The 22,978-nt window shown below is 47.9% G+C and overlaps 1 protein-coding gene across 2 annotated transcripts in view; it reads left to right on the forward strand.

The window, feature by feature from the left end:
- The first annotated feature begins 6,050 nt into the window (after positions 1-6,050).
- The window catches only part of ATG7 (autophagy related 7), a 274,952-nt gene continuing 258,024 nt past the window's right edge, over positions 6,051-22,978 (forward strand). Inside the window, exon 1 of one of the 2 annotated variants that reach the window (XM_044933623.2) lies at positions 6,051-6,168. The gene's annotated coding sequence lies outside the window, so the exon portion shown is untranslated. The remainder of the gene's footprint in view (positions 6,169-22,978) is intronic. The other variant, XM_044933624.2, reaches the window with a different exon arrangement.

The following is a 22,978-nucleotide window of genomic DNA, read 5'->3' on the forward strand; positions in this document are numbered from 1 at the left end:
ATCGAACCAGTCAATCCTAAAGCAAATTAATTCTAAATATTCATTGCAAGGACTGATGCTGAAGGTGAAGCTCCAGTACTCTGGTCACCTGATGCAAAGTCAGCCCATTGGGAAAGACCCTGATGCTGGGAAAGATTGAAGGAAGAAGTTCTGAGAAGGGGGTGACAGAGGATGAGATGGTTTGATGGCATCACCAACTTAATGGACGTGAGTTTGAGCAAACTCTGGGAGATAGTGAATGACAAGGAAGTCTGGCATCCTTCAGTCCATGGGGTCACAAAGAGTCAGTCATGACTTAGTGACTGAACAGCTGAACAACAGCCCAAAGTGAGCTTCCCAGGTGGCCTAGTGGTAAAGAATCTGCCTGCCAGTGCAGGGGACATAAGAAACGTGGGTTTGATCCCTGCGTTGGGAAGATCCCCTGGAGGAGGTCATGGCAGACCACTCCAGTGTTCTTGCCTGGAGAATCCCACAGACAGAGGAGCCTTGTGGGCTACAGTCCATGGGGTCACAGAGAGTCAGACATGACTGAAGCAATGTGGCACACATGCAGAGCCTGAGTCAGCATATGACTCCTTCTGCGAACATGCAGGCCTCAACCGAAAACATCCTCTGACTTACTACTGTTCAGTCAAGCCACCCTTTCTTCCCACTCTTCCACATCTAGTTCTTTCTGGCTTTCTTCACTCTTCAAGGAAAAACTCTTTTTGCCTAATCCTTGAGATACCTGCAAAATCACGTTTAGAATCAAACCCCACACCCACCAGCGACACTCAGAGGGCTCAAATAAAACCTTGTGCACACAAGGACACAGGGACTCCATAGAGAGTGAAGCAGACCTGCCTTTGAGTGTTTGAGTGTCTCCTGCAGAGACACAGGTCAGCAGTGGCCTGCTTCAGGGGCAGGGGCTCTGGGTGCAGCAGACCTGGGAGGCGCAGTGTGAGTCCCACCATAGAGCCACCGAGCAGACAGCCCACTCACTGGAGAACAATTACACTGAAGAAGTCCTCACACTGCTGGGAAAGTTCTAGGGCCCACAACAGAATTCCCAGCCTGGAGATCCAGCAAAGGGTTTGAGAACCCCCTAGAGAATTGGACTTTGAATGCCACTGGGATTTGATTACAGAATTTCCACAGGATTGGGGAAACAGACTCTTGGAGGGCACAAACAAAACCTTGTGTGGACAAGGACCCAAGAGAAAGGAGCAGTGACCCCACAAGAGACTGAGCCAGACTAGCCTGTGAGTGTCCGGGAGTCTGCAGCGGAGGTGTGGGTCAACAGTGGCCTGCCATGAGATCAGGGGCACTGAATACAGCAGCACTGGAATAAGTCCTTTGGAAGTAGGTCACCGTTACTGCCATTACCCCTACCATAGTCTGGCCTCAGGCCAAACTACAGGGAGGGAACACAGCCCCACCCATCAACAGAAAGTTGGATTAAAGATTTACAGAGCATGGCCCTGCCATCAGAGCAAGACCCAGTTTCTGCCATAGCCAGTCCCTACCATCAGGAAGCTTCCACAAGCCTCTTATCCTTATCCATCAGAGGGGAGACAGAGTGGAAACCACAATCACAGAAAACTAACCAAACTGATCACATGGACCACAGTCTTGTCTAACTCAACGAAACTATGAGCCATTCCATGTAGGGCGACACAAGACAGATGGTTCATGGTGGAGAGGTCTGACAGAATGTGGTCCACTGCAGAAGGGAATGGCAAGCCACTTCAGTATTCTTGCTTTGAGAATGCCATGAACAGTATGAAAAAGCAAAAAGATGGGATCCTGAAAGATGAACTCCCCAGGTCGGTAGGTGCCCAATATGCTACTGGAGATAAGTGGAAAAACAGCTTCAGAAAGAATGAAGAGATGAAGCCAAACTGGAAACAATCCCCAGTTTTGGATGTGACTAGTGATGAAAGTAAAGTCCAATTTTGTAAACAACAATATTGCATAGGAACCTGGAATGTTAGGTCCATGAATCCAAGTAAATTGGAAGTGGTCAAACAGGAGATGGCAAGAGTTAACATCGACATTTTAGGAATCAGTGAACTAAAATGGACTGGAATGGGTGAATATAACTCAGATGACCATTATATCTACTACTGTGGGCAAGAATCCCTTAGAAGAAATGGAGTAGCCCTCATAGTCAACAAAAGAGTCCAAAATGCAGTACTTGGGTGCAATCTCAAAAATGACAGAGTGCTCTTTGTTCGTTTCCAAGGCAAACTAGTCAATATCACAGTAATCCAAGTCTATGCTCCAACCACTAATGCTGAAGAAGCTGAAGCTGAACGGTTCTATGAGGACCTACAAGACGTTCTAGAAGTAACACCAAACAAAAGATGTCCTTTTCATTATAAGGGACTGGAATGAAAAAGGAGGAAGTCAAGAGATACAGTAACAGGAAGTTCAGCCTTGGAGTACAAAACGAAGGAGGACAAAGGCTAATAAGTTTTGTCAAGTGACCGCACTGGTCATAGCAAACACCCTCTTCCCACAACACAAGAGACAACTCTACACTGGGACATCACCAGATGGTCAATACGGAAATCAGACTGATAATGTTCTTTGTAGCTGAAGATGGAGAAGCTCTATACGGTCAGCAAAAACAAGACTAGGAGCTGACTGTGGCTCAGACCATGAACTCCTTATTGCCAAATTCAGACTTACATTGAAGAAAGTAGGGCAAACCACTAGAGCATACAGGCATGACCTAAATCAAATCCATTACGATTATTCAGTGGAAGTGACAAACAGATTCAAGGGGTTAGATCTGATAGACAGAGCGCCTGAAGAACTATGGACAGAGATTTGTAACATTGTACCGGAGGTGATGATCAGAACCACACCCAAGAAAAAGAAATGCAGAAATGCAAAATGGCTGTCTGGGGAGGCCTTACAAATAGCTGAGAAAAGAAGAGAAATGAAAAGCAAAGGAGAAAAGGAAAGATATATCCATCTGAATGCAGAGTTCTAAAGAATAGCAAGGAGACATAAGAAACCCTTCCTAAGTGATCAGTGCAAAGAAATAGAGGAAAACAATAGAATGGGAAAGACTAGACATCTCTTCAAGAAAATTAGAGATACCAAAGGAACATTTCAAAGATGGGCTCCATAAAGGACAGAAATGGTATGGACCTAACAGAAGCAGAAGATATTAAGAAGAGGTGGCAAGAATACACAGAAGAACTGTACAAAAAAGATCTTAATGACCCAGATAACCATGATAATGTGATCACTCATCTAGAGTCAGACATCCTGGAATGTGAAGTCAAGTGGGCATTAGGAAGCATCACTACGAAAAAAGCTAGTAGAAGTGATGGAATTGCAGTTGAGCTATTTCAAATCCTGAAAGATGATGCTGTGAAAGTGCTGCACTCAATATGCCAGCAAATCTGAGAAACTTGGCAGTGGCCACAGGACTGGGAAAGGTCAGTTTTCATTCCAATCCCAAAGAAAGGCAATGCCAAAGAATGCTCAAACTACTCACAATTGCACCCATCTCATACGCCAGCAGAGTCATGCTCAAAATTCTCCAAGTGAGGCTTCAACAGTACGTGAACCGAGAACTTCCAGATGTTCAAGCTGGATTTAGAAAAGGCAGAGGAACCAGAGATCAAATTGCCAACATCCATTGTGTTATAGAAAAAGCAAGAGAATTGCAGAAAAATATCTACTTCTGGTTCATTGACTATGCTAAAGCCTTTGACTGTGTGGATCACAACAAACTGTGGACAATTCTTAAAGAGATGGGAATACCAGACCACCTGACCTGCCTCCTGAGAAATCTGTATACAGATCAAGAAGCAACAGTTAGAACTGGACATGGAACAATGGACTGATCCCAAATTGAGAAAGAAGTACATCAAGGATGTATATTGTCACCCTGCTTATTTAACTTAAATGCAGAGTACATCATGAGAAACTCTGGGCTGGATGAAGCACAAGCTGGAATCAAGACTGCTGGGAGAAACATCATAACCTCACATATGCAGATGACACCACCCTTTTGGCAGAAAATGAAGAGCTAAAGAGCCTCTTGATGAAAGTGAAAGAGGAGAGTGAAAATGCTGGTTTAAAACTCAATATTCAAAAAATGAAGATCATGGCATCTGGTCCCATCCCATCACTTCATGGCAAATAGATGGGGAAACAACAGAAACAGTGAGAGACTTTATTTTCTTGGGCTCCAAAATCGCTGCAGATGGTGACTGCAGCCATGAAATTAAAAGATGCTTGCTCCTTGGAAGAAAAACTATGACCAACCTAGACAGCATATAAAAAAGCAGAGACATTACTTTGCCAACATAGGTCTGCCTAGTCAAAGCTATGGTTTTTCCAGTAGTCATGTATGGATATGAGAGTTGGCCTATACAGAAAACCAAGCACTGAAGAATTAATGCTTTTGAACTGAGGTGTTGGAGAAGACTTGAGTGTCCCTTGTACTATAAGGAGATCAAACCAGTCAATCCTCAAAGAAATCAGTCTGAAATATTCATTGGAAGGACTGATGCTGAAGCTGAAGCTGAAGCTCCAATACTTTGGTCATCTGATGCAAAGAACTGACTCATTGGAAAAGACCCTGATGCTGGAATGATTGAAGGCAGGAGATGGGGACAACAGAGGATGAGATGGTTGGATGGCATCACTGACTCAATGGACATGAGTTTGCGCAAGCTCTGGGAGTTGGTAATGGACAGGGCAGCCTGGCATACTGTGGTCCATGGGGTCACCAAGAGTCAGACATGACTGAGAGACTGAACCGAATGAGAAGCCTACAGAGCTTTGGTTGGCGTGGTGTCTGCTCTAGTCCTCCTGTCCCCCACCACACCCTCTGCAATAAATCTTCTGAATAAAGTATCTCCTTAATATGTCTTGGAGAAGGAAATGCAACCCACTCGAGTATTCTTGCCTGGAGAATCCCATGGACAGAGGAGCCTGGCAGGCTGCAGTCCATAGGGTGGCAAAGAGTCAGACATGACTGAGTGATGAAGCACATTAATAAGTCCGAATTTGTTTTCTTATTTTGCAGTCAAATATGTTTCCACTAGAATCATAGCCCCAAAGATCTTTAACCTTCAAAAAGTCAAAACTTTTCATATCTTCTGTTCTTTCATGTGTAAAATGGGCATGATATAATTTTTGCCTTGTAGTACCTTTGTGATGATTAGAGATGGGAAACCGTGGAACTATGATAGATAATCAATAAATAGTATTCTATAGAGTTACGTTAGAGTCCTGGCCTTATATGTCAGATTAAGTTTACACTCACTGTTGTGTCTTTAACACTGTCCAATGCTTGCAACATAGTATACTCTCAATAAACAATTTGGAATGAACAACTTTATCCCTTGATACCAGGAAGCTGTGAGAAAAATACCTGATTTAGAAAGAGGAGGTTGGTCACTGTTGACTTTCATCCGGCCCTAAATGGCTTTCCTGATGGCTCAGTTGGTAAAGAATCCACCTGCAATGCAGGAGACCCCGATTTGATTCCTGGGTTGGGAAGATCCGCTGGAGAAGGGACAGGCTACCCACTCCAGTCTTCTTGGGGTTCCCTGGTGGCTCAGCTGGTAGAGAATCTGCCTGCAACGTGGGAGACCTGGGTTCAATCCCTGGGCTGAGAAGATCCTCTGGAGAAGTGAAAGGCTACCCACTCCAGTATTCTGGCCTGGAGAATTCCATGGACTGTATATAGTCCATGGGGTCGCAAAGAGTCGGACACCAACTAAGCGACTTTCACTTCACATAATGCATTAAAAAAGGCCTGTCTCTCCACACGTGCCTCCCTAAGGGTCCCTGTGATACAAAATTTAATGCTGCCTGGAAAATGGAAGTGATAATTCCTGTCATTCTCAAATCACTAAAGGGGAGAAGGGACACTTTTAACAGCCTGAGGGCCATATATACACATTGCCACCTCTGATAGAGAGGCTGTCCCCCGGCTGTCCCAAGGGGCCGTGACCAGCCTCCTGATGACCCGCCTTTCCCAGGGTCCAGGTTCCTCCCACTCCGCCGGGTGCTAGGGGCTCCTTCACTGGGCCGACCAGCGCGTCCTTGTGCGCATGCGCGCACCCCCCCCCCCACGCCCGCGGGGGCGGGGCCATGTGCGTCATCGGGACGCGCGCCGCGGACAGCGCCTCGGTTGCCGGAAGTTGGGCGGCGGTAAGTGAGCCGCGCCGTTGAGGAGGACAGGGGTCCTGCGAGGTCGGTTTCTGTAGCCCTGGGCCTGAGGGGTGAGGTCGAGGGTCACGGCGGGTCTGAGGAGCCTCCTTCAAGAGGCGGGCCTCCCTCCTCTAGGGAGACACACCGACTCTGGCTCTCGCCTTCTGTCTGCGGTCACGTCCCCCTCAGGCTGATTCAGCCCGGGGTCTTCCGACTAGGAAGCTCTTGCTGATTAACAAAGTAATTCCCGCCTGTCCCCTGGCAGCGAGTGCTCTGAACATCCTGTGTGGGCACACGGGGGACAAACACGCCTGGGCTCTCTCTCCTGGCTTTGCCCGGTTTTGCTGTGACTGGCGCGTCTTTTCTGGCCAACTCCTCTCCTCCCTTCCTGTGACATGATGTTGAAACGCTTTTAAGGAGCTGAGTACAGGGCTTACATGCAACCGCAAGGTCCGTTTTCTGTTCCAGCCAGTTTCTCATGGTAGAGAATAAGTGTAAATACTGATCGAGCTGCTGCTGCACGCCTAGCAGTGCTCTGCAAGCTGGGGATACCAAAGTGAGGAAGGTACACATCCCTGTCCTCGAGTTAATTTTTTTTTTAAGTCAAGGAGATAGCGCTACAGTATGAAACTGTTGTAGGGGGTTGCTGGCGGACTTAGGGTGCTCGCAGGTCAGGCTGAGGCATCAGTAGGCTTTGGTCCTAAAGGATGAGCAGGATAAGTCAGGTGAAGAGGGCAGTGAGGTGGGACGATATCCCAGACATTTGGAGTGGCATGAACAGAAGGCTATCCAATGAGTGACCAACAAGGAGTTCACTCAAGCTGGAATGCCCAGTTGTGGAAGAGGCAACTCTGGAAAGCCAGATCATGAAAGATTGTGTGGGCGACAGCGTGAGGAGCACAGACTCTGGAAGCTGAGGTACTTGTGTGCCATGTCTGGCTTTGCCACTGAGCTAGTTTGTGAGCTTGAGCTGGTCACTCACTTTCTTAGCTTCAGTTTCTTCATCTGTAAAAGAAGCAAATAGGGAGTTGCCTGGTGGCCTAGTGGTTAGGATTCTGGGCTTTCACTGCTTTGACCCAGGGTTCAATTCCTGATCAGGGAACTGAGATCCTACAAGCCTCATGTCGTAGCCAAACATCCCCGCTCCCCCCCTCAAAAAAAAACCAGAACAAAAACAAAGGGCAGACATTAACCCACCTTCTAGGGTTGCTGTGAGAAGTGAATTAGAGGATGTTAGCCACTTGACACTGCTGCTGCTGCCGCTAAGTCGCTTCAGTCGTGTCCAACTCGGTGCGACCCCATAGACGGCCTACCAGGCTCCGCCATCCCTGGGATCCTCCAGGCAAGAACACTGGAGTGGGTTGCCATTTCCTTCTCCAGTGCATGAAAGTGAAGAGTGAAAGTGAAGTCGCTCAGTCATGTCTGACTCTTCGAGACCCCATGGACTGCAGCCCACCAGGCTCCTCCGTCCATGGGGTTCTCCAGGCGAGAGTCCTGGAGTGGGGCGCGATCACCCTCTCCACCACTGGGCACTAGTAGACAGTAAACAACAAACTGCTGCAGTTACTGTTGCCAAGTTAAGACATGTTAAGCAGCTTTATTTCGAAATGTGGGTGTGAAGAGTAGAGCCCTGAGGAGTTTTAAGCAGGGTTGTGCCATGGTGTTCTCTCTTTCAAAGTAGCCAGGCAGTGATGTGCGGATTAGCGTGGGCAGGAAGGACCTACAGGTAGACCCGTTGCTGTTGTCCAGGTGCCGGAGGAGGGGGGCCTGAACCAAGGCAGCACCTGTGGGGATGGAGAGGGGTGGGTGGATTCAAAGACAAGGAAGTGAGATTCGCTGCACTGGTAACTGGTTGAATGTTGCTGGGGGAGTCAGGATTTTGGGGGTCGAGGATGGAAAATGAACCCTCTACGTGGAAATAAAAATGATAAGTAGTTTGGTCAGTACCCTTGACCTCAGAGATTTTATTTGGAAGTCAGAATGACCTCTGTCTTCCACTTTTGCTCATGGAAAAAAGATTCTCTGATGTCTTCCTCCTCTCTTTCTCCCGATCCTCCCTGCTTTTTCTAGTGACGCCCCACAGTGTGTTCAGTTGAGTTGCTCAGTTGTGCCCGCCCCTTTGTGATCCCACAGACTGTAGCACGCCAGGTTTTCCTGTCCATCATCAACTCCCGGAGCTTGCTCAAACTCATGTCCATTGAGTCGGTGGTACCATCCAACCGTCTCATCCTCTGTCATCCCCTTCTTCTGCTTTCAGTCTTTCCCAGCATCAGTGTCTTTTCCAGTGAGTCAGTTCTTTGCATCAGGTGGCCAAAGTACTGGAGTTTCAGCTTCAGCTTCAGTCCTTCCAATGAATATTCAAGACTGATTTCCTTTAGGATTGAGTGGTTTGATCTTGTAGTCCAAGGGACTCTCAAGAGTCTTCTCCAACACCTCAGTTCAAAAGCATCAGTTCTTCAGCATTCAGCCTTCTTTATGGTTCAACTGTCACATTCATACATGACTACTGGAAAAACCATAGCTTTGACTAGACCTATGTTGGCAAAGTAATGTCTCTGCTTTTTTATATGCTGTCTAGGTTGGTCATAGTTTTTCTTCCAAGGAGCAAGCATCTTTTAATTTCATGGCTGCAGTCACCATCTGCAGTGATTTTGGAGCCCAAGAAAATAAAGTCTCTCACTGTTTCTGTTGTTTCCCCATCTATTTGCCATGAAGTGATGGGATGGGACCGGATGCCATGATCTTCATTTTTTGAATATTGAGTTTTAAACCAGCATTTTCACTCTCCTCTTTCACTTTCATCAAGAGGCTTTTTAGCTCCTCTTCATTTTCTGCCAAAAGGGTGGTGTCATCTGCATATGTGAGGTTATGATGTTTCTCCCAGCAGTCTTGATTCCAGCTTGTGCTTCATCCAGCCCAGAGTTTCTCATGATGTACTCTGCATTTAAGTTAAATAAGCAGGGTGACAATATACATCCTTGATGTACTCCTTTCTCAGTTTGAAATCAGTCCATTGTTCCATGTCCAGTTCTAACTGTTGCTTCTTGATCTGTATACAGATTTCTCAGGAGGCAGGTCAGGTGGTCTGGTATTCCCATCTCTTTAAGAATTGTCCACAGTTTGTTGTGGCCAACACAGTCAAAGGCTTTGGCATAGTCAATAAAGCAGAAGTAGATGTTTTCCTGGAACTCTTTTGCTTTTTCCATAACCCAACAGACGTTGGCAATTTGATCTCTGGTTCCTCTGCCTTTTCTAAATCCAGCTTGAACATCTGGAAGTTCTCGGTTCACATACTGTTGAAGCCTCACTTGGAGAATTTTGAGCATTGCTTTGCTAGCATGTCAGATGAGTGCAATTGTGCGGTAGTTTGAACATTCTTTGGCTTTTCCTTTCTTTGGGGTTGGAACGAAAACTGACCTTTTCCAGTCCTGTGGCCACAGGGTGTTCAAGGGGGAACCAGTAGGTGCTGCTCTGTCACCAGGCTGGCAACGTGCATCTCCATGATCTTGGCGGGCTGGGTGTCAGCCAGTCCACTTGACCTCAGAATGATCACCTCTGGGGTTTTCACACCTTCTTTCTGCTTACCCTCCTTTGAACTTGTTCCTTTGTGTCAGTCTCTCTGTGCGTGTGTGGCATAGAAAGCAAGTCCTTTTTCCATGGAGTCTGGCCATGCGGAGCAACCCTGTACTCACTGTCCTTGCCGTAACCCGAGACCCCACAGTGACTCTGCTAGGCTTCGTCATGGACACTTCATGCTGTCGACACCGTCACACTGTCTGAGAGTCAGTGTGATGCTGTCTACGCATCCCTCCCTATCTCTCTCATGTTCATCCCTTTCCCAGCCACCTTTGTTGCTTTTGACTTCGCTGCGTTGCAGCCATCAGTCAAGTCTTCTCAGCTTGTATCATTACAAACTTAAATCCAGCCAACTGTATGACTTTGTCTTTTATTCTAATTCCATAGGGCGGAAAATGGTGTTTGTTCTAAGATTAATTCCTTTACTTGTGCTGAGATCCCTTTATCAGTTCCTTTTCCTCAGGACCTGGTTCCCATCATTGTTCCCATTTCTTTCCTGTTTAACTAACCCCTCCATTTACTATCCATCCCCCCCCACCCCCACCCCCCCGTTTTTACTTTCATTTTTGCAAAAACAAAACACCCTCCTGTTAACCTCCGCTCTACCCTGTCGCAGCCACACTTCTCGGACAAGTTGCCACCTCTGCTGCTTGAAGTCAGCATTCACTGAAATTCTACTTCTGCAGCAGCCGTCCCCCCAAACCACTCTTCTCAAAGTCACCAGGCCTCGGTGTTGCCAGAACCCCTGAACTCTTTCCCTTCCTTCTCTTCTTCACATTCTCGGTATGTCTGACACTGATGCTCTCCCTTCACTTGTGAAAAAGCACTCCTGGTTCAAACTCTGTCTCCGGCTGTTTCCCCTCAGTTTTCATCGCAGGCTCTTTTCTTCCTTTTGTCCCTTAAATCCTGGTTTTCTCCAAGGCCCGGTCTCATACTCACACTCATCTCTATGCACAGCATAAACTCTCATCCCTGGGCCAGTGACCTCTGCTCTGGCTCTCGAGTCCAGATCTCTCCTGAGCACCAGCCCTCCGTCTCAGCGAGTCCCAAGCTAAGGTCATCATCTTCTCTCGAAACCTGTGACTCTTCTTCCTGTCTGTACTCTCGAATTCCCCTTCTGCATTTATTGATTCCAGGCAGAGCCCTGCGAGTCCTCTTGGACTTTTCCCGCTCACACCATGCCTCCCGTCCTCCTGGTGCTCGTCAGAGTTCCACAGCTTCTCCTCCCTCGATACTGACTGGAGACGTTTTCATCATCTGCGTTTCCTCTCCCCCTGCCTCAGGTCAGGCCCCTTTTCACTTCTGCCTGTGTTCCTGCCCGGCCTCCGAGCTGCTTGCCTGGCCGCAGCAGTCTGGCCCTAACTGTTGCTGGAGTGCCCTTTCTGAAGTAACACATCTTTGCGGGACGTCCCCGGCAGTGCAGTGCTTAAGACTCCGTGCTCCACCACAGTGGGTGCGGGTTCAGTCCCTGGTCGGGGAGCTAAGATCCCATATGCTGTGTGCTCCCAAAATGTAAAAAGCAAACAGAGCCCCCCAGTATTTGCTAAGATACAAGTCAGAAGCTTCTCATGGAAGGCCTTTCGTGATTTGGTGGTGGCCTACTTTACGGGCGTGGTTTCCAGCTCCTGTGGCGCACGAACCTTGCCTCTCAGCACACAGAACTCGGGTGTGTTCTCAGACGGACCATGCTGTTTCCTTGGTTCATAGATCCGGCCATCAGGAAGTATTTATTGGGCACCTGTGGGGGACGAGGACCGAGGCAGGCGCTGGGAAAACAGCAATGGATGGAGGAAAAGGAGAAGCTGACACAGTGCCTTTCTCAAAGAGCTTTTCTTCTAGCAGGGAGGATCAGCGTTCACACTGCACGTGTGCTCTGGAGGGGAGGTGGTGGTGCCCTTTGTGGGTCGGATGCAGGAAAATTGACCTGAGTGGGAGTTGAGGGAGTCAGGGAAGGCTCCCCTCTCATGATGGTTGAGCTGAGATCTGAAGGGAGAAGAGGAATTAAGCAGACAGTGGGCACATGGATGGATAAGAACGTTCTCAGCTTCTGCAGAGACTGTTGGGTGTTTCCAGAATTGCAGATATGGAACTGAGACAAGCTTCCTCCTTTTGCCTGAACTGTTCCCTCTCCCCAGCATAACCTTCCTTATCCAGCGGGACTGGTTTGGGCTGCGGCCGCCGACCACTCCCCTCTCTCAGCCGTCCAGAGGACTTTTGGAAAAGGGGGGAGTTGTTTTACTTTGTGATATAACCACAAGGCACAGCTGCATTTAAGAGGGTGCCAGGGATGATAGGCACTCTGCGATGTGTGATGGTGGTGGTTGTTCAGTCGCTAAGTCATGTCTGATCCCGTGACCCCATGGACTGCAGCACGCCTGGTTTCCTTGTCCTTCACCATCTCCCGGAATTTACTCAACCTCATGTCCATTGAGTTGGCGATGCCGTCCCACCATCTCATCCTCTGTCGTCCCCTTCTCCTCCTGCCTTCAGTGTTTCCCAGCATCAGGGTCTTTTCTGATGAGTTGGCTCTTCGCATCAGGTGGCCAAAGTGTTAGAGCTTCAGCTTCAGTCTTTCCAGTGCACATTCAGGACTGATTTCCTTTAGGACTGACTGGTTTGATTTCCTTGCTGTCCAGGGGACTCTCAAGAGTCTTCTCCAAAACCACAGTTCAAAAGCATCAATTCTTTGGCACTCAGCCTTCTTTATGGTCCAACTCTCACATCTGTACATGACTACTGGAAAAACCATAGCTTTGGCTGTATGGACCTTTGTCAGCAAAGTGATGTCTCTGTCTTTTAATATGCTGTCTAGATTTGTCATAGCTTTCCTCCAAGAAGCAAGTGTCTTTTAATTTCATGGCTGCGCTCATGGCAACCTACTCCAGTATTCTTACCTCTAGAACCCCAAACAGTAGGAAAAGACAATGTGTGGGACCAGCACCAAATGAAAAAGAATTATCCCACCCAGCATGTCAAGTGGTGTCCTTGTTGAGAATCTACTGCCGGTTCTCTTAAAAGCCTGGGCACGAGGGTTTTTGTGGGAAACACCCCTGCTTCTTCAGGCTAATTTAGCTGTCCCTCCCTCCTCCTCCCATTACATCCTGCGCCAATGCTTACACCAGACAGCTGTGCTCATTTTACCTGTAACCTGCTGTATTGTCATTCCTGGTCTGTCTTACCTTGAGACTGTTAGCTCCTTAAACTCGGGAACCATGGCTTTTTGCCATTGAGTCCTGCAATTCAGCACAGGGTCTGGTACATCAGGACTTTTCTGGTGGCTCAGATGGTAAAGTCTGCCAGCAACGTGGGAGACCTGGGTTCTATCCCTGGATTGGGAAGATACCCTGGAGAAGGAAATGGTAACCCACTCCAGCATTCTTGCCTGGAGAATCCCATGGACAGAGGAGCATGTCGGGCTGCAGTCCATGGGGTTGCAAAGAGTTGGACATGACTGAAGTAGCTACGCAGCAGCAGCTGGTACATCAAACCAGTGTCTATTGAAGGAACGATGAGGAAACCCCATGTTTTGGGTGTGTGTTTTATTGATGGTATGTTGATGGTATGTTCTTTTTGAGTGCCTCCTGTGTGCCAGATTCATGCATTTTCTAGTTGAATCCTCAATAATTCTGCACTGCAGATGGTTTCCCATCTTACAGATGAGGAAGTAGGCTCAGAGAAGATAAAGGACTTGCCCAAGGCTGTGTGGCTGGAAGTTTCAAAGGTGGGATTTGAACTTGGGTCTCTCTGGCTCATGAAGCTACACCCTTCTGTCTACCATATATCTGTCTCCAGTGTATCAGATTGCATGGTTGTCCAGGTGTTTTTGTGGACTGAGACTTAAGGCCCTAGATTTACCTCTATGAAAATTTTGTTGTTGTTGTTCAGTTGCCCAGTCATGTCTGACTCTTTGCGACCCCATGGACTGCAGCACGCCAGGCCTCCCTGCCCCTCACCATCTCCCAGAGTTTGCCCAAGTTCATGTTCACTGCATCAGTGATGCCGTCCAGCCATCGCATCCTCTGACACCCTCTTCTCCTGCCCTCAATCTTTCCCACCTTCAAAGACTTTGCCAATGAGTTGTCTGTTTGCATCAGATGACCAAACTACTGGAGCTTCAGCTTCAGCATCAGTCCTTTCAGTGAATATTCAGGGTTGATCTCCCTTAAGATGGACTGAACTGATGTCCTTGCTGTCTGAGGGACTTTCAGGAGTCTTCTCCAGCACCACAGTTTGAAGGCATCAATTCTTTGGCATTCTGCCTTCTTTATGGTCCAGCTTTCACAACCGTGGGTGACCACTGGGAAGACCATAGCCTCGACTATACGAACCTTTGTTGGCAGAGTAATGTCTCTGCCTTTCAACACGCTGTCTAGGTTTGTCATCGCTTTCCTGCCAAGAAGCAGTCATATTCTGATTTCATGGCTGCGGTCACCATCCACAGTGATTTTGGAGCCCAAGAGGAAATCTGTCACTGCTCCCACCTTTTCCCCTTCTATTTGCCATGCAGTAATGGGGGCGGATGCCATTATCTTAGTTTTTTTAATATTTAGTCTTAAGCCACTCTTTCACTCTCCTCCTTCACCCTCATCAAGATGCTCTTTAGTTCCATTTAACAACTTGAAAATTGTAATCTTGATAAATAGGCCTGTCATTCCAGATGGTCAGAATCTTTTATTCTAAATTTCTATTATGCGTCATTGCCTCTTCCTATTCCTGTCATGTGTAGATTTTTGTTTTTTTTGGTCGGGGTGGGTCTTGGTTGCTGTTCACAAGACTTTTCTGGTTGCCACGAATGGGGACCGCTCTCTAGTTGCGGTGCTTCGGCTTCTCACTGTGCTCCTCTTATTGCAGAGCACAGGCTCTAGAGCATGCCAGCTCAAAAGTTGCGGAGCATGGACTTGGTTGTTCTGTGGTGTGTGGAATCTTCTCAGACCAGGGAGCAAACCCATGTCCCCAGGATTGGCAGGCAGACTCTTAACCTCTGGCCCACCAGGGAAGCCCCAAGTGTAGAATTAATAAGCAAACCTGTATTGTTATCTAAGTCACTGGTAAGATGTGGTTATAAGAATCAAAAGTGGGTCTTCTGCATTGCAGGCAGATTCTTTACCATCTGAGCCACCAAGGAATGTCCTTGCTGTAGCAAGGTTCAGTTCAATTCAGTCGCTCAGTCGTGTCCTACTCTTTGCGACCCCATGGACTGCAGCACGCCAGGCTTCCTTGTCCATCACCAACTCCCAGAGCTTACTCAAAATCATGTCCATCGAGTCAGGGTTGCCACCCAACCATCTCATCCTCTATCGTTCCCTTCTCCTCCTGCCTTCAATCTTTCCCAGCATCAGGATCTTTTCCAGCAAGTCAGTTCTTCTCATCAGGTGACCAAAGTATTGGAGTTTCAGCTTCAGCATCAGTCCTTCCAATAAATAGTCAGGACTGATTTCCTTTAGGATATAGACTGGTTGGATCTCCTTGAAGTCCAAGGGACTCTCAAGAGTCTTCTTCAACACCACAGTTCAAAAGCATCAATTCTTTGGTGTTCAGCTTTCTTTATGGTCCAGATCTCACATCCATACATGACTACTGGAAATACCATAGCTTTGACAAAGTAATGTCTTTGGCAAATGTTCATTGGCAAAGTAATGTCTCTGCTTTTTAATATGCTGTCTAGGTTAGTCATAACTTTTCTTCCAAAGAGCAAGCGTCTTTTAATTTCATGGCTGAAGTTACCATCTGCAGTGATTTTGGAGCCCCCAAAAATAAAGTCTCTCACTGTTTGCATTTTTTCCCCAGTCTATTTGCCATGAACTGATGGGACCGGATGCCATGATCTTATTTTTCTGAATGTTGAGTTTCAAGCCAGCCTTTTCACTCTTCTTTTACTTTCCTCAAGAGGCTCTTTAGTTCTTTGCTGCCATAAGTGGTGTCATCTGACTATCTGAGGTTATTGGTATTTCTCCCGGCAATCTTGATTCCACCTTGTGCTTCATCCAGCCTGCTGTTTTGCATGATATACTCTGCATATAAGTTAAATAGGCAGGGTGATAATGTACAGCCTTGATGTACTCCCTTCCTGATTTGGAACCAGCCTGTTTTTCCATGTCCAGTTCTAACTGTTGCTTCTTGACCTGCATACAGATTTCTCAGGAGGCAGGTCAGGTGATCTGGTATTCCCATCTCTTTAAGAATTTTCTTCAGTTTATGGTGGAAACTCTCCAAAGAGAGTCACAGGCTTTGGCATAGTCAATAAAGCAGAAGTAGATGTTTTTCTGGAACTCTCTTGCTTTTTCTATAATCCAACGGATGTTGGCAATTTGATCTCTGATTCCTCTGCCTTTTCTAAATCCAGCTTGAACATCTGGAAGTTCACGGTTCATAAGCTGTTGAAGCCTGGCTTGGAAAATTTTGAGCATCACTTTGCTAGTGTGTGAGATGAGTGCAATTGTGTGGTAGTTTGAGCATTCTTTAGCATTACCTTTCTTTGGGATTGAAATGAAAACTGACCTTTTCCAGTCCTGTGGCCACGGCTGAGTTTTTCAGATTTGCTGGCATATTGAATGCAGCACTTTCACAGCATCATCTTTCAGGATTTGAGATAGCTCAACTGGAATTCCATCCCCTCCACTAGCTTTTTGTGTAGTGATGTTTCCTAAGGCCCACTTGACTTCACATTCCAGGATACCTGACTCTAGATGAGTGATCACGTTATCATGGTTATCTGGGTCATGAAGATCTTTTTTGTACAGTTCTTCTGTGTATTCTTGCCACCGCTTCTTAATATCTTCTGCTTCTGTTAGGTCCATACCATTTCTGTCCTTTATTGAGCCCATCTTTGCCTGAAATGTTCCCTTGGTATCTCTAATTTTCTTGAAGAGATCTCTAGTCTTTCCCATTGTATGCTGCTGCTAAGTCGCTTCAGTCGTGTCCGACTCTGTGTGACCCCATAGACCGCAGCCCACCAGGCTCCCCCGTCCCTGGGATTCTCCAGGCAAGAACGCTGGAGTGGGTTGCCATTTCCTTCTCCAATGCATGAAAGTGAAAAGTGAAAGGGAAGTCGCTCAGTCGTGTCCGACTCCTAGCGACCCCATGGACTGCAGCGCACCAGGCTCCTCTGTCCATGGGATTTTCCAGGCAAGAGTACTGGAGTGGGGTGCCATTGCCTTCTATAGTTTTCCTCTATTTCTTTGCATTGATCACCAAGGGAGGCTTTCTTATCTCTCCTTGCTATTCTTTGAAACTCTGCATTCAAATGGATGTATCTTTCCTTTTCTCCTTTGCCTTTTGCTTCTTTTCTTTTCTCAGCTATTTGTAAGGCTTCCTCAGACAACAATTTTGCATTTCTTTTTCTTAGTTGTGGTCTTGATCACTGCCTAATGTACAATGTCAAGAACCTCCGTCCATGGTTCTTCAGGCACTCTATCAGATCTAATCCCTTGAATCTACTTATAACTTCCACTGTATAATCGTAAGGGATTTGATTTAGGTCCTTACTGAATGGTCTAGTGGTTTTCTCTACTTTCTTCAGTTTAAGTCTGAATTTGGCAATAAGGAGTTAATGATCTGAGCCACAGTCAGCTCCCGGTCTTATTTTTGCTGACTATAGAGCTTCTCCATCTTCAGCTGCAAAGAATATTATCAGTCTGATTTCAGTATTGACCATCTGGTGATGTCCACGTGTAGAGTCTTCTCTTGTGTTACTGGAAGAGGGTGTTTGCTCTGACCAGTGCATTCTTTTGGAAACACTCTGTTAGCCTTTGCCCTGCTTCATTTTGCACTTCAAGGCCAAATTTGCCTGCTACTACAGGTGTTTCTTGACATACTACTTTTGCATTATAGTCCCCTATAATGAAAAGGACATCTTTTTTTTGGTGTCAGTTCTAGAAGGTCTTATAGGTCTTCAGAGAACTGTTCAACTTTAGCTTCTTCAGCATTAGAAGGGGCATAGACTTGGATTACTGTGATATTGAATGGTTTGCCTTGGAAACAAACAGAGAGCACGCTGTCGTTTTTAAGATTGCATCCAAGTACTGCATTTCAGACTCTTTTGTTGACTATGAGGGCTACTCCATTTCTTCTAAGGGATTCTTGCCCACAGTAGTAGATATAATGGTCATCTGAGTCAAATTCACCCATTCTGGTCCATTTTCGTTCACTGATTCATAAAATGTCTATGTTTACTCTTGCCATCTCCTATTTGATCACTTCCAATTTACCCTTGATTCATGAACCTAACATTCCAGGTTCCTGTGCAATATTGCTCTTTACAGCATTGGACTTGACTTCCACCACCAGTCACATCCACAATGGGTGTTGCTTTTGCTTTGTCTCCGTCTCTTCATTCTTTCGGGAGTTACTTCTCCACCAATCTTCAGTAGCATATTGGGCACCTACCGACCTGGGGAGTTCATCTTTCAGTGTCCTATCTTTTTGCCTTTTCACACTGTTCATGGGGTTCTCAAGGCAAGAATACAGAAGTGGTTTGCCATTCCCTTCTCCAGTGGACCACATTCTGTCAGACCTCTCCACCATGACCCATCTGTCTTGGGTGGCCCTACAAGGCATGACTCATAGTTTCATTGAGTTGGACAAGACTGTAGCCCATGTGATCAGTTTGGTTAGTTTTCTGTGATTGTGGTTTTCATTCTGTCTGCCCTCTGATGGATAACAATAAGGTTTATGGAAGCTTCCTAATGGGAGAGGCTGATGGCGTGGGATTGTTCTGATGGGTGGGGCCTTGCTCAGTAAATCTTTAATCCTATTTTCTGTTAATGGGTGGAGCTGTGTTCCCTCCCTGTTGTTTGACCTGAGGCCAGACTATGGTGGAGGTAATGAAGATAATGACCTCCTTTAAAAGGTCCCATGATGCACTGCTGCACTCGGTGCCCCTGACCCTGCCAACCCGGACTTCTACCAGAGACTCCTGGACACTCACGGGCAAGTCTGGCTCAGTCTCTTGTGGGGTCACGGCTCCTTTCTCCTGGGTCCTGGTGCGCACAAGGTTTTGTTTTGCCCTCTAAGAGTCTGTTTCCCCAATCCTGAGTAAATTCTGGCAGCTCTACGGTGGGGTTAATGGCAACCTCCTTCAAGAGGGCTTGTGCCATACCCAGGTCTGCACCTAGCGTCCCTGCCCCTGCGGCAGGCCGCTGCTGACCCATACCTCTGCAGGAGACACTCAAACACAGTTCTGGTTCAGTGTCTGTGGGGTCTCTGGGTCCTGGTGCAACAAGGTTTGTTTGAGCCCTCTGAGTGTCTCTGGTGGGTATGGGGTTTGATTCTAAATTTGATATCACCCCGCCTGCCGTCTTGCTGGGGCTTCTCCTTTGCTACGAGGGGTATCTTTTTTTGGTGGGATCCAACATTCTCCTCTTGACAGTTGTCCAGCAGTGAGTTGTCATTTTGGAGTTCTCGCAGGAGAGCGTGAGTGTGTGTCCTTTTGCTCCGCTGTCTTGGTGGAGCACACAGGGTTCAGCATGCGTGAAATGCTTTGTGAATATGATGGATATTCACTTACAGAGAGAATAAAATACAAACCTGCTAGGCCCCAAGACTGAACCAAAGACATCCCTGGCAGCTCCTTTCTGATTGCCATCAGTTCATTCCTGAACCAGCATCCTTTGAAGAAGGTTATTTCACCAGTTTTAAGTTCCTCTAACTGTGTCAGTTCTTGCATCCACATCTCGTCTGCTGTGCCGTCTGGAGAAGCCTTGTTGGAGGCCTTGCTGAGGCCCCCGTAGCCTGTTGCCTTTGTCCGTGGTTCTTCCGTGACCGCGGCAGCAGGGCAGCCACGCTGTCCCGGCTTGTTCTCGGGGAAGCCGTGGCGGCCTTTGTGGACACGCAGGGCGGCTGCATGCAGTTGCGCAGGGGCCGCATCTGAGAGGGTTCTGTTCAGATCATGGGCGCCATGGGTGTATTTTGTAATGACGGTTTTCTGGCAGAGAAGGGCAAAGATGTCTTGAGCTAACTGAATGTATTACAATAGTTCTCTCAAAGGAGGTAAAATGTTTTGAGGGAGTGGTACAGTTTTCTTATTGTACAGAGGTGCTGTGGGAACCAGAGTGGCCTGTGTGATGCCTCCCCTGGGAGCAGAGTCTCTGTCCAGTGGGCTACAGAATCCATCTATATTCTCATCTTTGGAAATTATTTTGAAAACCTGAAACCAAGTGATAGCTTGGCCCAGTTTTTCAGCGCCTCTCATTTTCCAGAACTTTTTAAAGATCACCAGAAATGAAAACGAAGACTGTTACTCAGACGCAATCCTTCATACCTCAGGCAGCCTTTAGGAAACCATCACGGATTTTAGCTATTGGCTGACCTGAGGACTCCTTCGTGGTTTAGGTAAATCCCATGGCTGTCACTCAGGTACAGGATGGAGCAGGTTGACACGGTTGATGGGTGGATGTAACGCAGAGGCCTCAAAAGTGGGCATGGTGTCTGCCCCGTTCCTCGTATGATCTCTTTGACTCCCTCCCTGCCCGTGTTTTCCCAGCCTCCACTCTCATAGGCTTGCCGTACCCCACAATACTGGTATCCAGGGCGTCCTTTCTCAAATCTGAGGCCGAACGAGACAGCAGATCGCAGGGGAGGTTTGAGGTTATTACAGCAGGGAAAACAAGATGAAGCGAAAGAAGAACAGGTCCCAGAAGTAACTGTGGAGACTAAAGGTTAGTCTGCAGCCTGTGGAGGCGATTGCCGACTCCCCGGCTGACCTCCTGAAGTAGCAAATCATGTGGCTCCTTCCAGGGCAGAGGTGACCCAAGGAGGCGAGAGGGACAACCCGACCTTACAAGCAGTTATCCTGCCTGCTCACATCAGCTATCAGCGCCTAATAGTACCGTCACCAAGAAAGCCATCTGGGGTGACTTGGTGTCTTGCGGAGACATCATCAGTTTGGCTCGGGGAACATCTTGACTCTGATGCTGTTTTTAAAAGAAATTGAGGCTTCTGTACCAGCTGGTTCCCCTGTAGGAGTCCCGAGTTTTCATCTTCTGGTAAAACCTACTCTTTCTTCTAAGTTTGGAACTTTGCACCCGCCTCCTTTTGGGAAGAGAGAGCTTTTTAAAAACTTCCTTCTTTAACAGCCTGGCAAATGACTTCCAAAACTCATGAAGTTGCAGAAGCATCATTACCCAGCAAAATGGGCATTGGCTGCATATGCCAGAGGCCCCCCCTCCCCACTCCTGGTGGTCTCCACTGCCTTCTTACCCATCAGTAGCTAAGCACATACTCGGCTTGTCAGCGGGACTTGGTCATGTGCCTCGGTGCTTATTTTAATGACTGTCAGAGCTCGCAAGCCCTGCAGCTGGGAACAGAGAAGTCTGCTCTCTCCGCTCCATTGTTTTGGCCCAGAGATGGTCCTTAAGGCCAAACTGTGGTGATGGCGGCACTTCTGCTAAGTGAACGGCCCTGCGTGGCCTCCGAGAAACTGAACACAGCGCGCTCCCAACCTGTCAGCGCTCGCCTGTCTGGACTTCCCTGGATGACCTATAGCAGGAGACCGTCGTTTCCTTGTAACTAAACCTCTGCCATGTCTGCAGAGCTCTGGTGAGAGAGGGAGACTTAGCGAGGGCTGTTCGAGACACGGGAAGATCTGGTGGTGAGCGCGTGGGGAAGGGCAACCGCATTTGGCTGGTGGCGGGGGAGCGTGGGGCGATAAGACAGAAGAGCAGCTGCCCTGGACTGGCTGCTGGCTCTCAGCCAGACACCAGAAGAGGCGCGTCGCACGCTTTCCCATTTAGCCCTCCCAGCAGCCTCATGGGTTGGGTATGATTATCTGCAGATGATGAAGCAGAGGCACAGGCTGCGATGTTACCCACCCTGGGCCGGGCCAGTGTGCGATGGGGCCGGAACTCCCAACGTCAGTTGATCTGACTGAGGACCCGGCTCCCAGCTACATTAGCTTTCAGCATCCTTTCTCCGAACCATTAAAAAAAAACAACAAAAACTCCCCTGCTTTCCCAAAGCAAGCAAACAAAACCCCAAGAACACACAAGTGAAAAATCCTAGTGAGAGATGTTCACATAGTCAGGCTGGTCTGTTTTTCTGTTCTCCCCCACCAAGGGCCTAGTGTCCCTCAAGGTAGGTCTGCTTGTTTTTTAATCTCTATGATTGTTGTTGTTCTCCACCAGTTTTACTCCTTCCTTTTCCAGAAATCCTGTACTGGCTTGCTGTTTGCTGCCTCTAGTCCTCGGCAGGCGCCGAGGGAGAAGGGCTGGGCAGACTCATTCCAGGAAAACGCCTCTGCTCCAGTTAACTTGATAAGCAGCGAAGCCAAAATATGTCCATCTTGAGCATCTTGAATAACAAAATGCCAGAAGATCTATGGAGGTGGTATTTCATTTTCAGCGCTTATTCAGAGGGACCCACAGTGCGCGCCGTCGGGGCCGCGGGGTAGTGGTGCTCACAGTGGCCGATGGAGAGGTGCAGGGAGGGTGGAGCCAGCAGCAGCGCCGCAAGGCCTTCCGGAGCGGGTCACCTCGTGCAGGGACACGGGCAGAGCACCTTTCAGACAGGGGCACCGAGGCAGGTCGGCAGGCGAGTTAGCCGAGGACTGAGCAGCTTGGTTGTTTCTGCAGCGTCGGGTGGAGGTGAGGGGGGCAGGCCCCCCAGGGTGGCACTGGAGAAGCTGGGAGGCAGTAGCAAGGGGCCAGGAGAAGGCGTGGAGGAACCCGCCAGGGGTGTGGCTGTGCTCCTGCCGAGGACGTGGAGTTCAGCTCCTGCCACAGGCTTTCCTGTGTGTGATGAGCCTGGGTGAATACCGAAGGTGCTTCTTCTTGGCTTAGTGATGCTCCCATCTGTGTGCGACTGGTCTGTGGATACCACATTCGCCGGTCCCTCAAGACAGACTGGCACCATAGATGGCTCATGCAGCTTAGGATTCCAGCCTCATCATCTGCTTCATCCTCAGCACATCTCTCCTGCCCTCTGAGAAGATTCTGCCCCAAATCTCAGTCATCCTAGAAAAAAAATGCCTTATCGGCACCTTCCAAGGATCAAAACAACAACAGGTTTTGAAGATCATCTAGTCCAAGTTTGCCCAGCTATGGCCTGTGGGGCACACCCAGCCCAAGGCCTTTTTTTGTGCAGTCCATGAGCTAAAGATTTTTTTTACGTTATTCAAGAGTTGTGAAAAAAGAAGAAAATAGGACAGAAAACTATTTCGGATTGCGGTGCCTAAAGTATTTACTACTTGGCTCTGTTCAGAAAAAGCTTGCCAACCCGTGTTCTTGTCTGACCACCTCTG

This window comes from Bubalus bubalis, chromosome 21, assembly GCF_019923935.1.
Source record: "Bubalus bubalis isolate 160015118507 breed Murrah chromosome 21, NDDB_SH_1, whole genome shotgun sequence".
Classification (NCBI taxonomy): domain Eukaryota; kingdom Metazoa; phylum Chordata; class Mammalia; order Artiodactyla; family Bovidae; genus Bubalus; species Bubalus bubalis.